At 33.7% G+C, this 18,713-nt stretch overlaps 1 pseudogene; it reads left to right on the top strand.

Annotated features, from left to right (window-relative positions):
• Positions 1-970: 970 nt before the first annotated feature.
• Positions 971-1,470, top strand: LOC109681126 (S-phase kinase-associated protein 1 pseudogene; annotated as a pseudogene).
• Positions 1,471-18,713: the final 17,243 nt, after the last annotated feature.

Below are 18,713 nucleotides of genomic sequence, written 5' to 3'. Positions count from 1 at the left end.
GTGTGAGAGACACAGAGAAAGAGATGTGTCCAAGTATTTCTGGGGATTCTTTGACATATTTAATGTCTTCTGATGCTAGTGGCCCAGGATAGGGTTTAGAGGCAAAATTCTCCAGGAAAGAGGAGTTACTTTTTCAAGACCTTTTATGGCCAATTAGTAATAATGCCAAGTATAGAGCTCTGATTTCCTGATACCTTTTGAGGCACAATTTTGTTTGAATGTTTTTGCTGTGTTTTTTTTCCTGTGCCTATTCATTTCTTATGTAGTCTGTATACAAATATGTTAGTACAACTTCCTATATTATGATCACTCAAAAACACACGAGAGTTATGGTAAATCATACAGAGATTTTGTGCAAACAAATTTTACAATAAAGTACTGCATGTTATGACTCTGAAAACCTAAGGCATTATAGTAATTAGAATTGGCATTTGATATCTTACTGATATTGTATACTATTAAGCAACTAAAAATAAAAAAAGCCCCAGGGGATTTAAAAGACTAGTGAAGTGAGTCAAAAACCTTTGATTTTAATCTCAAGTCATTAGCTGACTAAATATCTCAGCTTTTCTTAGGCAAAACAAATTAAATATATATATATATATATGTATGTACATGCACTTGCATGATTTTTCACTCTATAAGTCTGGGAATATGTAAAGTAGGGTAGAGTAGAAATACACAAATAGAACCAAGACTCATTAAGCATTCTAAAATTAACAGGAGATGAAAGCAGTGAGTGATTGTAAGAGTTTTTGTTGTTGTTTCCTTAAAGAAGTCAACATTTTCTAAGAAACCTAACACTCAGTTTTCAAAAGCAAAACTGAAAACCTGTAAGTAAAGCCCAAGAGTTAAGTGACAAAAGTTCTAAGAAAAGGTAGTAGCCTTGTTTTCACATTCCTCTTCCCCTGTGTGGATTTATGCTGCTCCCATCAGCTTCCACCTTGTCTTCTTCTTGAGACTAAACATGATGTCTTTAGCTAAGTTGCATAATTCTCATGGAGAGATATTTGAAGTTGATGCAGAAATTGCCAATCTGTGACCACCAAAACCATGAGAAGAGGTTTTTGAATGGATGATAAAGCAGAAAATGACCCAGTTCCTTTACCAAATGTTCATGCAGCCATATTTAAATATCATGATTTCATTGGTACACCTCCACAAGGATGACTTCCTTCCTGAGAATAATAAGAGCAACAAAAAAAGGGAACAGACAATATCCCTGTTTGGGAACAAGAATTCTTGAAAGTAGACTAAGAAACACTTTTTGAACTTATTCTGGCTGCAAACTATTTAGACGTCAAAGTTTTGTTTGATGTTTCATGCAAGAGTGTTACCAATATATGAATAAAATTTAAAAAAAAAGAAAAAAAAGTGTTGCCAATATGAGTGATACACAAAACCTACAATGTCAAAAATGATTTTACTGAAGAGAAGGAAGCCCAGGTACACAAAGAAACCAGTTTGTAAAGAGAAGTAGAATGTTGTGTCTGACACCATAACACTTTAAGGATTCTTCCAAATACTAGTTGTTTTGCTCTGTTCATGATTGTTAATACCAAAGAGGACACAGTATAGCAGCAAGTCAATTGTATTAGCATAAAATAGGCTTCATTGCATGTGTAGTTTGAAGACAGACTCTAAAACTATGGCTGAGTTTGTTCTAGTATGAGTGAAATCATTTTTTTAATTAACTCTGAATAAAGTTGAACTGTGGGTTCTCTGTAGTAAATAGCATTCTGGGCTTTCCCACTTTCTGTAAAGCAATTTCTGCCTAGCATATTGTCTGGCTAACTTTAGCTAGGCTTTTAGAAGTTGGTATTATGAATAAAACAACTTGTAAAGAAAATTCTAACAAAAGTAGTAGATATCTTAGGGCACATATGACATTATCATTGATCCTAAGAAGTGGAAAAATCCCAGCTAAATTATCTATTTTGAATCTTCTCATTCAATTTAACCATAAGTTTAATCAAGAAAAGATGCTACCTGCTGATAGTCAATCACATTTTGTCTTATGGTGCAGAAGGTCTAGGAAACATTATATGCTTTACTATGAGTTGTCAGTCCCATGATGCTAATTAGGGGACATTGTATAAAGTCTCACCTCAAAGTACTTCTGCAGATATGATGATACTTATACATGTAAATTGTTGTATTCTTCTAGGCTATTTTAGCTCATAGAGTGCAAGAATTGAATAGCTTCAAGAAAGATGATTTCTTTCATTATATTCTGCATGAAAGTAAAGGCAAAAAACAAGTAAAAATGAGTCTATGTACTGAAGAGCTAAATACAGTATAAAATATTAAACAAGAGGTAATATTGAAGAAGTATAAGGAGAGTCAAGCCTTCTGAAATATACTGATCCTCCCTTTATGTGATATCAAATACTGTGCGTCTTTCCAAGCCTTACTATTAAAAAGAAAATCAGGTAAACTTAGAGTCATTAGGGAAACAAATTTCAAAGGAGCAACTTTAGTATGGAAACATTAAAATTAGAATGTAAAATAGATGTATAATTTAGTCTTTAACAAAAATACTTGTAGAGGTAATTTGTATAAAAAACATTTCTCTTTGAAAAAGATAGGCAACTAGTAAAGTTAGTTGAAATTATTCTATGAGATTTTTTACTTTTATTAAAAGTTCTACAAAACCAGACTTCTTAAAAATCAAACTCAAGATTTCTTTAAAACTAATTACAGGTTAAAATATATAATGGCTCAGTGATGGTGAAATAACTCAGATCAATATTATGATACTATCAAAATTATATTATCAAATCATGAAAGTTCTTAATATACACTATGCCAGTTTTGTTTGTTGTTTGGTTAAGTGCATTGTGAATACCTTCTCTCACATTAAAGGTTGGTTTTCGGTCTTAAAAAAATTATTACACACTGTTGTAGGCAAATTAAGATATTTTTCATAGAATTAAGAGACTATACATTAATATTTGGACCAAGAGTTATTAAAAAATCTTTTGATCAAATAAATATGTTTGAGTAAAGGACAGTTTATGAATTGGGCAGCATTCAAACCTAGGTGAAGTACATAGAGCTCAGCCTCAAAAGTGTGAGCAAATGAGGGATTTTTAGAGTGAACAGGGAAGTAAAGAAGTTACTTGATAGTTATGGCTAGGCATTTGCCTTGTTTTGCTAAATAATATGATGGGAGTCCCTATTAATATAACCAGTTCACCAGCTGGCTATTTGTAATTTGTTGTTGTAATTTTTCTTGAGCATTTATACCTTCATTTGTTTTCTGTTGTTATTACAAAATGTCCAAGTCTGGATAACTTATAAATAAAAGAGATTTATTTAACTCAAAGTCTTAGAGTCTGAATGGCCAAAATTCAGACCAGATGGTGACTCCATCTTTCTGGCCTATAGTGAGGGCCTCCTGGACATCATGAAGAGATGGAAACCAAACTGGTCACAAACAGAAGATATCCCATGACAAAGTAGGAAATCAGATAGATTCATGGGCTAGGATTGCTTGTGAGTTTATACCACAACTCACTGCTATGGGAACTTACTGGGACCTCCTAATACATTAATCCTTTCTTAAGCTGGCATCCTTAATACCTCATCATCTTCCACTTTTAAAGGTTCTACCACCTCAGCAGCTTGATACTGGGGATCAGGCTTCCAAGACATTAATGTTTGGAGGCATGCTAAAACCATGTCCAAATCATAGTAATTCACATCTTAGTTAGATGTTTGATGTAAAAGATTTAGCTTTTGACCCATCTCAGGTTTCAAGAAGACTTCCACACTAAAATTAATCATTTTAGCAGTTGATTTAAAAGCTAGACTCTTCCTTTCATATGTAGACATAGATGTAGATTCGGTTCAAGGATTTTAGATTGGTGTAATTTTTATAATGTTGTGTCTCAGGGAATAAGGAGGTTTTAAGAACAGAAAAGAGGTGAGGAAACAGCCTGCTGGTAGAGCAGTCAGAGCAAACACATTTACCGATTTCAGTTCTCAGTTTTATATGGCTGTAGTTCATGAAGATTTCCCCCCTTTACTTCAATAGAAACATCAAAGGTCACCGATCACAGATCACTGTAGCACACATAATAATGAAAACTTAAATATTGTGGGAATTATCAAAATATGACAGACAGGAATTGAGCACATGGTGTCAGGAAAAAAAAAGGTGAACTTGTTGAATGCAAGTCTGCCACAAACATTAAAAAACCCTTAATATCAGGAAAATGCAAGAAAATGGTATATGATAAAACAAGACAAGTCTATAATTCCCTTCAAAGCATAGTCATTGTAATAACATTTAAACAGACACTAAAGGGGTTAAAGCAGTAGCCATAATAAATTGTTAATTTCTTTTTTCTGAGATAACAAAGTGGACTTTGTTTTAAAACAAACTCAAATCTATAAAAGGTAGAAAACCATGTGTTTAGCTTTATGGATTAAAAAAAACAGTCTCATGGAAATTCAGTAGAGCAACAGATGGCAAGTGGTGAAAGTAGGCTACTGGAACCATGACTGAACATATATCACATTGGAAATATGAAATGTCTTGGTCAGACATTAAAAATGAAATGAGCTTTAATGTTACTATATACTATTCAGAGAAAGCATACATTACTGATGGTAGTTCTCCATTTGGGTATAATGGTGACCTTATAACATGGAGCTTTGTGACTTGAAACATAAAGTAATCAATTTCGTCCCATGACACCATAGTGTGAATAATTTGTCATTTTGGGATCTTTTAATTTTTTTCCATTCAGTTTTTTGTAGTTATTCCATTTCTGTAATCTCCATATTGTTTTTACATGGGAAATTAGAAAATAAATTCTAATTTACTTCATAAACTTTTACAAAAGTCCTCCACCTTCTCTCATTGAACACATCCTGGTTAAATATCACTATTACATTAAATGTTTATCTTTACTATATCTATGTTATGTCTCATATAATGAACATTCAAATTACATGTTAAAAAGTATGCACATAAATTACATGATGTGATTTTTATATAACAAATCCAAAAACAAGCAGAAGGAGAGAAATAATTAAAATAAGGGCTGAAATCAATGAAATAGGAACCAAAAAAACCATACAAAGAATCATGAAACAAAAAGCTGGTTCTTTGAAAAAATAAATAAGATTGACAGACACCTGGCAAACCTGACTAAAATGAGGAGAGAAAAAACCTAAATTAGTAAAATCAGAAATGCAAAAGGGGAGATAACAACAAACACCATGGAAATCCAGGAAATCATCAGAGACTACTTTGAGAGCCTACATTCTAATAAATTTGAAAATCTTGAAGAAATGGACAGAGTTCTAGAAACTTACAACCACCCAAAACCAAACCAAGAAGATATTAATCACCTGATAGATCTATAACACAAAAAGAACTTGAAGCAGCAATCAAGAGTCTCCCCAAAAAGAAAAGTCCAGGACCCAGTGGATTCACTTCTGAATTCTATCAGATGTTTAAAGAACTAATACCAACTCTCCTTAGACTGTTCCATGAAATAGAAAGGGCAGGAACACTGCCTAGCTCATTTTATGAAGCCAATATTACTCTCATCCCCAAACCAGACAAAGACACCTCCAAAAAGGAGAATTATAGGCCAATTTCCTTAATGAATATCGATGCAAAAATCCTTAATAAAATAATGGCAAACCGAATCCAACAACACATCAGAAAGATCATACACCATGACCAAGTAGGCTTCATCTCAGGGATGTAGGTATAGTTCAACATATGCAAATCTATAAATGTAATACAGCACATCAATAGAAGCAAAGACAAAAACCACTTGATCATTTCAATAGATGCAGAAAAAGCCTTTGACAAGATCCAACACTACTTTATAATAAAAGCTCTAAGAAAACTAAGAATAGAAGGAATGTACCTCAACATTGTAAAGTGTATTTATGACAAACCTACAGCCAACATCATACTTAAAAGTGAAAAACTGAAATCATTCCCCCCAAAATCAGGAACGAGACAAGGGTGCCCACTATCCCCACTCCTATTCAACGTAATACTGGAATTCCTAGCCATAGCAATTAGGCAAGAAGAAGAAATAAAAGGAATACAAATAGGTAAAGAAACTGTCAAAATACTTTATTTGCAGATGATATGATCCTATACCTTAAAGACCCAAAATCTCTACTCAAAAACTCTTAGACACCATAAACAGCTACAGTAAGGTGGCAGGATACAAAATCAACCTACAAAAATCCTTAGCTTTTCTATACATCAACAATAAACAAACTGAGAAGGAAGATATGGAAACAATTCCATTCACAATAGACTCAAAGAAAATGAAATACCTAGGAGTAAATTTAAAAAAAGATGTAAAAGAACTCTACAAGGAGAATTATAAACTCCTGAAGAAAGAGATGGAGGATGACTACAGAAGATGGAAAGATCTCCCATGCTCATGGATCGGTAAAATCAACATAGTAAAAATGGCTATACTACCAAAAACAATCTACATGTTTAATGCAATTCCCACTGTAATCCTAATGACTTACATCACAGAGATTGAAAAATCTACTCTAAAGTTCATTTGGAAACACAAAAGACTGTGAATATCCAAGGCAATACTCAGCAAAAAAACCAATGCTGGAGGTATCACAATACCTGACTTCAACCTATATTACAAAGCAATAGCAATAAAAACAGCATGGTACTAGCATAAAAACAGACATGAAGACCAGTGGAACAGAATAGAAGATCCAGATATGAATCCACATAGCTATACCCACCTCGTTTTTGACAAAGGTGCCAAAAACATACGATGGAGAAAAGACAGCCTCTTTAACAAATGTTGCTGGGAAAAGTGGTTATCCATCTGCAAGAAACTGAAGCTAGATCAGTGTTTATCGCCCTGTACTAGTAGCAACTCAAAATGGATCAAGGACATAAATATCTGACCTGAAACTCTGAAGTCACTACAGGAAGGAGCAAGAAACACTCTGGAACTAAGTATAGTCAAGGACTTCTTTAGTTGAACCCCAGCAGCCCAGCAGCTAAGAGAAAGGACAGAGAAATGGGACTTTATAAAATTAAAAAGCTTCTGCACAACAAAAGAAATAGTCTCTAAACTAAAGAGACCACCCACAGAATGGGAGAAAATATTTGCCAGCTATACATTGGACAAGGGATTGATAACCAGAATATATTTGGAACTTAAGAAACTAAACTCTCCTAAAATCAATGAACCAATTGAAAAATGGGCAACTGAACTTAATAGAACTTTCTCAAAAGAAGAAATTCAAATGGCCAAAAAAGCACAAGAAAAAATGCTCACAATCTCTAGCCATAAAGGCAATGCAAATCAAAACCATACTAAGATTCCACCTCACCCCTCTTAGAATAGCCATCATCAAAAACAACACCAACAACATGTGTTGGTGAGGATGTGGGGAAAAAGGAACCCTCATGCACTGCTGGTGGGAAAGCAAGCTTGTACAACCACTCTGGATAAAAATTTGGAGACTTCTTAAAAATCTAAACATAGGTCTGCCATATGATCCAGCAATCCCACTCCTGGGGTTATACCCAAAGGAATGCAACACAGGTTACTTCAGAGACACTTGCACACCCATGCTTGTTCCAGCACTATTCACAATGTCCAAGTCATAGAAATAACAAAGATGCCCCTCTATTAATAAATGGATCAAGAAAATGTGGTACTTGTACACAATGGAATTTTACTCAGCCATGAAGAAGAATGAAATCTTATCATTTGCAAGTAAATGAATGGAACTAGAGAACATCATTCTGAGTGAGGTCAGCCAAGCTCAGAAGACCAAATATCGTAGTATGTTCTCCCTCATATGTGGACTTTAGATCTAGGGTAAATGCAGCAATGTGATTGGACTGGGATCATATGACAAAGGGAGAGCACATTTGGGTGATATAGAAATAGGCAGAAAACCCAACACATGAAAGCGTTTGATGTCCCCATTCCGAGGAGCTAATACAGAAAGCTTCTTAAAGCAATAGAGGTTATCATACGAAGGCGATCCGATCAGTAACCAGGGTAAAGATCAGTTAGAGATGAATCAATATGGGTCATAACACGTGTACAGGAAAACAATGCTAGGAATATTTCTGTATGGCTGTTCTCAATTCGATTAGCAAAAACACTTTGTCTTCCTCATTAGGCTTGTCTCTTTTCTTAACAAAACTAGGTGATAAAGGCAGAACAGGACCTGCTTGGAACTGAAGGAGGAAAGGGGCAGAAGGTGGAGGAGGGGGGCAGGGGGGAGAAATGACCCAAATGATGTATGCATATGTGAATAAAAGAACAATAAAATAAAAAAAATAAGTTGAACATAATCTGCCCAGTAAGAAAGAATATAGCTACAGAGGTATCAGAGAGATAATTAATTTTGGTAATTTAGGATAAGTAAGGGATCATCTATTGGCCCTCCAAAATTGAGAGCAGTTGGAAGTAGTGGTCAGTGGTATCAAAGAAAACATATTTCTTTTCAAATCTGAGGAATTATGAAAGATTTGGGTAGATGTCTGTATTTAAAACTCTATCTCCTTCACTGTAATTAGTTACTATTTTCTTCTCTATGGAGGTACTCACACATTTTAAATTGTAAAATCTATTCATGAAGTTAAGAATCATAAGCCTAAGGATACAAACTACCAAGTGCTCAGGAATGTCACATAAAGCCACAGTCTCATTACTACCACTAGTGATGTTTGTGGTGTAACCATGTCTACACTTTGGCTTCTGTCACAAATTAACTCCTGATTTCTCCTGCTAGTTAGTAACTTACAGATAGTGATATTATGTCCCTCTTTCATTGTGATATTTCATTTTACTAAAATAAGAAAATGTTTTTTATGCTTCAGTTTCAGAAGTAGAAACAGAGATAATGTTCAAGTTAATATGGAGACACGCAATCAATCATTTATTCAAGATGTGGTACAGACTTGAATATTTCTGTGGAGAATTCAGCTTCACTATGATGCTTAGTCTATAATTCTTCTTGACCCTTCAGAACTTTGTATCTCTGAGATTTCTAAGCAGAGCTCAACAATATCTTTTAAACTTGGTGTTAAGTCTTCTCATACATGTATAGGAGACACCTGCCTTTTCAAAAATACTCAGAAGCAAGCAATTTTTAGTGATAGAGAAAACATTAATTATTTAAATTTTCATCCAGACTAATTGAGTTTCAGTTTAATGTTCTAAATTTTAAAATGTAAGTAATATCACAAAATATAGTCAGCTAGTAGAGAAAAATATTTTTAAATGTATATATTTCTAACTGAAATATATTTCTTATATCATATAAAAGTATGGACAACTTTTAGGGAAGCAACCACAAGTTATAGGGTTTAAGAATCCAAGCATGTTGCATTGTTTCATTTTGAACAGAAAGCTTGATCTTAATTCAGTAACAAGAACAGTGAAAAAATGTGACACATGAAAGAAACTAGACACGTGGAAGCATCATGGAAAATTACAAACTAATGTTTTGTCATTGTCTGTGTTGCAATAACAGAACACCAGAGATGGGGTAATTTACAAAAAGCATAAGTTTACTTTCTGACAGTTCTGGAGACTGAGAAGTTTAAGATCAATGTGGTGGCAGTTTCAGTTGTCTGGTGAGGTTTCTCTCTGCTTCCAAGATGGCACCTGATTCTTCATCCTCTGGAGGGAAAGAATGTGTGTTCTCAAGGGTCAGAAGGGCAGAAGGGGATGGAGAGCCTCGGTCAGGCTCTTTTATACTCTTTCACCTCCCAGGATGATGGACTTGAATACCTGATGTTTTCATGTGTATAAGTATATCATTATAGATTTATTATAAAAATATACTCTATTTACCAAAGATCTTCAGTGCCTTAGTCCAACTGAATGTCACAAATGAGAATGTTAAGGAAAAGGGCACATCTTTGAGTGGCAGAGGGAGAAAGGCTACTAGTTAGATGCCTATTCTGCATATAAGGAGTCAGAAATTGTATAATTTTTAAAAATTAGTAGCCATTAGCTTTGGATTTTTCCCAAATCAATATGATATGTTTATGAGGGCTATTACTGAAGTAGAAATTTTAAAAAGGGTGCCATTTATCAAGTTGCAAATTATCCTGGATTTTCCTATAGGTCACACTAAGTAACTGGTTAAACTAAGTAAAAAGATAAACTTCCAGTAGTAATTGGAGAAAACAGATGAGTAGAAAGAGCATGCACAGATATCTAAAATCACAGTTCCTTTCTTTGTATAAAAGGTAAGATTTGAGACCATATCTGACTGTCTTCCCAGGACTATGAAAATCTCTCATGGGTAACAAGAATGTTAGATTTTTATTACTATGTCAAACTTAACTGCATTTGAATGCACATATGTATTCAAAAAGTAAGATCACCCAATGAAAGGAAGATTATTAGAAAGCTTGCCAGGATTACCTCAGTCTGAGGGGCATACTAGCAGAATTTTCAAGTCCAGGAATACTCTGATTTAAGATACCTTTCATAGGTAAGGATCTTGCAAATGGGGTTTCTATTTCTCCATAGCACAGCCTCTGTAAATTTCTCTGGAACTCCAGCAAGTTAATCTCTGCTGCTGCTGTTTTGTGGTTGGCCTCTCAAGTATTGGATAGGTAATCTGGGATGATTCATTTCCTCCAGCTTTCACAGATTCTGTTTGTGATGAATGTTCAAGAAACACATTGATGCTCTGCCCTGATAATAAAGTTTTTAGACTGCTTTTGCAAATCTTTTACTTTAACTAAGGAAACACTAATACTTAAGTGCCAAATAGCATCTCAGTCAAATTAGGTTGTCTGGTGCAGGAAAGGAATTTTTTCCAGTAATATATAGGCTGACATAAATTAGGTGAAAGACAAATGAAGATATGCATGGTTTTTGTTTGAGGTGTATATTAACAGTTTTGATGTAGTGTTTTCTTTGCAGAGCTTTAAAAGTGCACCTTTTTATGGTTGTAATCTAAGTTAAGGTTGGGAGAGTCTAAGACAGATATAAACAAAATATTTGAGTAATTGAATAATATTCAGACAAGCCTGAGTAAGGAATAAAGTAGTGAAATCCAGCCAGATATAAGAATAAATGGAATAAATCTTCAAGGTTTCTTTATAAATATTTATTTGCACAGGCTACACCAAGTACTATGTATGTTCATGTGTCTACATATCTATCAAATGCCAAAAGTCCATTAGGTAATCTCCATAAAACTAAAACTAGTTCATCTTCATAAATCCATAATCCATCAGGTAATACCTCCCTTTAAGTTTTGTTCATTAGTTTTTTCTTCCAATCTGTAAATGTGTTTGTGGTCTTGTTAGCCATTCCTATTAGTGCCCACTAGTACATGTGTTTGTGATCCTGGGAATGTAATATGTATATTGATGCTGCCTTTCTTGTTTTTTAATTAAGCATTTATTAATTACTGCTATATGAGAATTGAAAGACTATGATAACTAAATGGAAATAGGCCCTCACCGAGGAGCTATGGACAAAAGTGGGATATAAACCAGTAATGAGATAAGAACAACCAAAAGTAGATCTTTAAAAAAAAAGAAAAAGTAGAGCCACCCAAAAATCTACTATGTAATTTCATAGGAAAAGTGAGATTATTTACATTTAAGGAATTAATATAAGTTAAACCATTTAAATATTATTTGAGCAGGCTAATACTTCCTAAGGATTTAAAACTTACTACGAAATCTGGATAGTTCTTTAAATAAGCACCCTATAAATGTTTGTTGTTATTCCTCAAGTGCACTATAAATATTGGTTTGTGTTACAATTCTTGCTTCAAAAGAGTAAGGTCCTGTGAGAGATTTAGCATTCTTCACTTGGTATTAAGCAGTTAGGAAATATTCATTTTCTCATTTCTTTATATGGAGTTTTATTCCTTTATAGCTAGTAACTCAGGACTTAAATGATAAGATTTACTGCACACTGGGTCATCTTATCTCAAAATTTTATTCTTTTGTTGATAAACTTTGCACTACTGTCAAGATACTATTTAAGATCAATAGAAAAATTATTTCAAAAGATTACCTAATCCTATATTTATTCTCTTCTTTAAAAGGAAATTGTTTCTAACATGTAAAAGGGCAGTTCCCTCAAAGTAACATATATTGCTCACTACTGAAAAACTGAGAAAACTCTTTTATTCTAGGATGTGAGCACATACCAATGTATGCCACTAAAGAGAGGGTATTAAAAGACCATTATTTTACAACAGTGTATTATTGTAAAATGCTTGAAATGGAATTTTACTTCTTTTAAATGATTATTTAAAGCAGATACATTTTTTTAGTTTCAGTTATAAAAAATATTAAATTTCTTGATTTTTTTCCTTTTATTGTTGTGCTATGTGGGGGTGCATTTTGGTGTTTACACAAGTTCTTACAATGTATCAAATATATCATACTTCAATAAGGTGAATTCTAAAGTTAATAAGTTGTTCTAATCGTGCAAAATTCACTTCAAGAAACAATATGGGTAAACAAAAAAGTAAAAGAAGAATTTATTTAAGATAAAAACAGTACTCCCAACATTTTTCACCCTGTATTTATACAGTAAGTTCTTATTAAAAACAATGATTAACCCCTTCTTTGAAGCTCTTCAATATGTATTTGCAAAAGTGGATAAAGGAACAAATTAGCTATGCTTTCAATTGAGATTCCATAGTTAATCTCAGCTCATTATATTCATCGATATCCCTGCTACAAGTTTGTGGTTCTTGTTCCACATCATCATCATATCACAGACTCATGCATGTGGACAGTGTCATATACATGAATGGAGTTCCATATATTCAAAGTCATATTTTTGTTTTTCTAAAATGTCCTTACATTTATTAAAAACAACTATTATCTTCTGCAATATTCCATCATAATACAAAATGAACTGTTAACATCTTTCACAGCAAGCTTCGATATGGCTTTACTCTCACAGGGCATAACAATGCATATACTCATAGGAAGAAAAGCAATGCTTCTCTTTTTTTTATTATTATTCATTTGTTGATATATGCATTCATTGTTTGGGTCATTTCTCACCCCTGCCCCGCCCCCACCTTCTCCGCCCCTCCCCAACCTTCTCTCCCGCCCCTGGCTTCCAAACAGAACCTGTTCTGCCCTTATCTCTAATTTTGTTGAAGAGAAGACAAAAGCATAATAAGAAACACAAAGCGTTTTTGCTAGTTAAGGGTAGCTATACAGAGAGATTTCTAGCATTGCTTTCATGTACAAATGTGTTACAACCCAGGTTGATTCATCTCTAACTGATCTTTACACTGGTTCCTGATCCCCTTCTCATGTTAACCTCTGTCACTTTAAGGTTTCTGTGTTAGTTTCTCTGGAGTGGGGACATCAAACACTTTCATGTTTTGGGTTTTCTACCTATCCCCACACCTCCCATATGTTTTCTCCCCTTGTCATGTGACCCAAGTCCAATAACATTGTTGTATTTGCCATAGATCTAAAGTCTGCATATGAGGGAGAACATATGATTTTTGGTCTTCTGAGCATGGCTAACCTCTCTCAGAATGATGTTCTCCAGTTCCATCCATTTATTGCAAATGATAAAATTTCATTCTTCTTTGTCGCTGAGTAAAATTCCATTGCATATAAATACCACATTTTCTTGATCCATTTGTTAGCAGTGGGGCATCTTGGTTGTTTCCATAACTTGGCTATTGTGAATAGTGCTGCAATAAACATGGGTGTGCAAGTGCCTTTGAAGTAACTTGTGTTGCATTCCTTCGTATATCCTCAGGAATGGGATTACTGGATCATATGGCAGATCTATGTTTAGATATTTAGGAAGCCTCCAAATTTTTTTCCAGAGTGCTTGCACCAGCTTGTATTCCCACCAGCAATGTATGAGGTTTCTTTTTCCTCACATCCTCGCCAACACATGTTGGTGGTGGTGTTTTTGATGATGGCTATTCTAACAGGGGTAAGGTGGAATCTTAGTGTGGTTTTGATTTGCATTGCCTTTATGGCTAGAGATAGTGAGAATTTTTTCAAGGGGTTTTTGGCCATTTGAATTTCTTCTTTTGAGAAAGTTCTGTTTAGTTCAGTTGCCCATTTCTTTATTGGTTCATTGATTTTGGGAGCATTTAGTTTTTTAAGTTCCCTGTAGTTTCTGGTTATTAGCCCTTTGTCTAATGTATAGCTGGCAAATATTTTCTCCCACTCTGTGGGTGGTCTCTTCAGTTTAGAGACCATTTCTTTTGTTGTGCAGAAGCTTTTTAATTTTATGAAGTCCCATTTGTCCATTCTTTCTCTTAGTTGCTGGGCTGCTGAGGTTCTACTGAGGAAGTCCTTGTCTATACTTATTACTTTCAGAGTGTTTCCTGCTCCTGCCTGTACTGACTTCAGAGTTTTGGGTCTGATATTCAGGTCCTTGATCCATTTTGAGTTGATGCTAGTACAGCGTGATAGACATGAATCTCATTTCAGTTTCTTGTAGACAGATAACTACTTTTCCCAGCAACATTTGTTGAAGAGGCTGTCTTTTCTCCATCATATATTTTTGGCACCTTAGTTGTGTGGATTCATATCCGGGTCCTCTATTCTGTTCCACTGGTCTTCATGTCTGTTTTTGTGCTAGTACCATGCTGTTTTTATTGCTATTGCTTTGTAATATAGTTTAATGTCAGGTATTGTAATACCTCTAGCATTGCTCTTTTTGCTGAGTATGCAACGCTTCTCTTAATCTAATTTGCCAGTAGAGCAACCTAGTTGGAATGTGTAAGGATTTTTGCTTTAATTTCCTACTCAAGGTCTTGAGTATTTCCACAATCCCTGAAAGTGCTTTTTCTCAGTTGATTCCTCAGCACTCTCTAGACAACCACTGTATTGCTATCAGCACAGAGTAGTTTTGTTTCTTCTTTAAATTCAGTAAATAGAAATTCATGTATTTTCTTGTGTACAGTTTCTCTTGTCAGTCCAGGCCTTTAATATCCATTCATATAATTATATGTGCCAATTGTTCATTCTTTTGTACTGTTATGTAACATCCAATTTTATAAAAAAACTAATAATTGATCATTTTACTGCCACTGGACATTTGGAGTATTTCTTGTTTTGGCTACTACTAAAGCTGCTACAACAACCGTGAACATTTTTCTCATAGATAAATAAGATCACAATTGCTGGGTTATAGGTATGTATTTATATTTATAAAAACTTAAATTATTATAGGAAGTAATAACTTGTCATGCTTTTAATTTTTATGTTTTGATAATAATATGGCAAACATTTTCATGAACTTTTTGTTCATTTTTATTTGACTTTCTAAATGTCATTTTAATGCTTTTGTCCATTTTTATGCTTATTGATTATTTTGTTAAATATTTTTAAATGTTTATGTATCCTGATTCAAACCTTATAGTCTTCATGTACCTGTCCATAATCTATCTCAAATTAAATTATATAATATGAGGTAGTATTTAAAATTCATTTCTTTTATTTAAGATATTCAGGTGGAAAAAATATTCCTTATCCTTTAAACTACATTGACGCCTTTGATGGAAATCACTTTACTGAATATACATCAGACTATTTCTGTACAATCTGCTTTGTTACCTTGGTATTTTTGGCTAATCTTGCAGTAATCTCATCCTTTTTGCTTGTTACCTCTATATTAGGCCTTAAAATTAAATGCTGTATCTTCCAAGTAATAAATATACATAGTCTAAGTCTACTGGCTCCAAACATTTTGGCACCATATCTAAGACTTATGTTTCTCAGAACATCATTCTGATAGATTTTTTGAGAAGCTGATTACAAGGCATGATTTTAAAATTTAAGGAGAATAAAATATCTTCCATCAAAGACAGAGATTCATATATAGAAAATCACATTGATTATATTCATTTATGCTTAAATCACAACAAATATTATAGTGATAATAATGGCCCTAAGATGAGGCTACTTCAGTGAATCATATAAAAATGATGCAATGTTGCTTGAGTTATAAGTTTTCTTATTTTTTGTTTTGTTTCTTAAGTCTCATATTCTTCCTCTCTCTTCTGAAGTGATTTGTTTTCTCACACTCCATATCCATACACATACAAATCTTATTCTCCCAAATCCTGTACCTTTACTTTTCACTTCTTAAAAGTTTATCTAACTTCCCACTCTAATATCTGTTTTCTTTACTTTGGATGGAAATACAATCAAATTATGTACACATAAAAGCAAAAATGAAAACAAAAATGTAACCTCTTTTAACATTCATAAGAAACTCACTGTTATCCCCAAACAGTGCTTTTTCCTTTCCTTGTCCACAGTTATGTTTCTTGAGGTATCAATTTATATCTATTCATATCATCTATGCAATCTCCTCATCCTCTTTAGAAATATTTGTCAATGTCCCTCTAGATGCCTTTCTTCCTTTGGGTAGAAGACCCCATTTTCCTTGGGTTTCCTTCTTTCTATTTTTAATTTTCCTCAGCTCTTTTCCTCATACATTAATACACTTGTCATAAAATGATTTGGAAATAAACTGAATATGTATATTTCTCCTTAACAGATGGTGAACAGTTTGGAGAAATGCATGTCTAGATCTAAAATAGTAAATGAAAACTTTTGATATATGATGGAAATCCTAAAAGTATTAAATAACATGAAATTAATTTGGGGTGGAAACATCAACTGACTAACCAAAGGGTAAATTTTTCTGCTTGTAGAGATTTTATAATGTTTTTTACAAAATATCATATTATAAAAATTAAAACCTTTAAGTTACAACAAAGTGTACAACACCATTATTAACTAAAATGTTTGTTTCAGGCATTTAATATATTCAAAAAGCAAATATAGTATCCAAATGTTAGCACCTCAAATTTTTGGCTACTTATTAATGTATTTAGAAAACACTTAATAAGTGTGCATCTGGTTCATGAATTCTGCTGATAATTGCAAATCAAAAATAAATGAAATGCAATCTTGTTTTCAAGAAGTTCACACTCTAATGAAGAAGAGAATAATTTACATATCTAATATTTGATATTACATCTTTAATTTGAATAATTTAAATTATGACATTGTCATAAGTGCTACAAAAGATGTTGAGCACTGTGGAGGTCAAGTAAATTTGTCAACTGCAAAAAGGAAGACAACAAAAACTAAATAGAAAACAAAATTTTGATTTGATTCTTGAAGGATAATCAGTTTTCTCCAAGCTGATTGAAAGGTCACACCACTGTCAATACAGAGGATGGAGACATAGCCAAATACGTACACAGGCATACATAGAAAGAAAAAGAAGTAGTACTTGAAAACCTCTGAAAAGCTAGTGCAGTTTGGTTTATAATGCAAGAAATTTGTGTGTATTTGTCCAGAAGAGTTAGGAAGTGATGCTAGTGATATAAATTCAAACTGGGGAAAATGAGTTTTTAAATTTTCAAAGTATCATTCTTGCTTATTGAGGTAGTAAGCTGGAGGAAAGTCAGAAAGCTACAGGAGTGAGAAGTGAACCATATGGATGAATTAGGAAAATAAATTCTAGGAAAAAGTATAGATACCTTTAGATGGGAGTATGGTGGTTGTTGTTATTGAGAGGAGGGGATGATGAGTCTTATGCGACTGTACAAAAAATGTAACATTCTAAGAAATATACAGTGAGCAATTTCTGCTCAATTATAAGTACAATTTCCATCTCTGGAAACATCTCTGATTCTAAGAGTCAGCCGACTCACTTATTTAAGAAATGGCTTCTCAGAATACTGCCTTTCAGGTTGTGTTTCATTGGTTGAGGGGTCGGGCTGAGGGAGCCAGCATTTCCTTATAGACATGCAATTTGGAAAGCAGTAAATTAGAATTACTTTCCATAGGTAGATGAGAAAGTGACCAAATTAAACGAAATCAGCTACTGTGGACATGCAGAAGGAGTGATATTGTCAAATATTAGTTCTGAGTTATAATTTAAAAGTTGACATTTGGTTTTGCAGAATTGATTAGATGTAGGTATTGAGAAAATTTGTGGTAGAAATTGAGAATTCTTATGAAATTTCTAAGTCCTCCTGTGGTTCTGGCACTCTCTGGTCTCACTTTTAAATAACTGTCCCATCTCATGCTCTCTGGTCACACTGACCCTTTGTTTCTCAACCATACTCTCATCTAAAGTTACCTATACTTCTTGCCTGCAATTCATTTTTCTAAGTCATCCCTGTGGCTCATTCCACAATCTTACTTTACTTATATGTCACTTCATCTGAGCTCTACATACTCATTCTGTATAAAGAAGAACATCCATGCCTCTCTCACCGAGCTCTGCCTTAATGTTGTGCACAGTACTTAGCATATTTATTTTTTATTTTAAACACAAGAATGCAAGCTCTATGAGATCCAGGGATCTAGAATTCATTGGCACAAGATTGTGTTCAATAGTTTGATTAACTGATAAATGAACTGTCAGAGAGACACATAAAAATTAAGATGAATATAGTTGTTAGGACCTAAAAGAATGCATCTTGATGCTGACCTTTCAGGTACCTTTGTAAGTTGCAAAGGATGTGATTTTGGATAGTAGATCTTTTCCACTTTGGAGAGAAATAATTCATCCCAGGCAGCCAATTGCTTGAACATTCTTCTCAAATGAGGGTTATGCCTTCTATTTGAGAAATAAAGGACGTACAAATCTAAAAGAGCTATTAAAAATCTAGTTTGTTCTTAAAAGCAAATTTAAATGTTCACTTTTAGTGTTAATTCTTAA

The sequence above is a fragment of the Castor canadensis genome, chromosome 6 (assembly GCF_047511655.1).
Source record: "Castor canadensis chromosome 6, mCasCan1.hap1v2, whole genome shotgun sequence".
In the NCBI taxonomy this organism is placed as follows: domain Eukaryota; kingdom Metazoa; phylum Chordata; class Mammalia; order Rodentia; family Castoridae; genus Castor; species Castor canadensis.
This window is presented reverse-complemented; position numbering and strand designations above follow the sequence as displayed.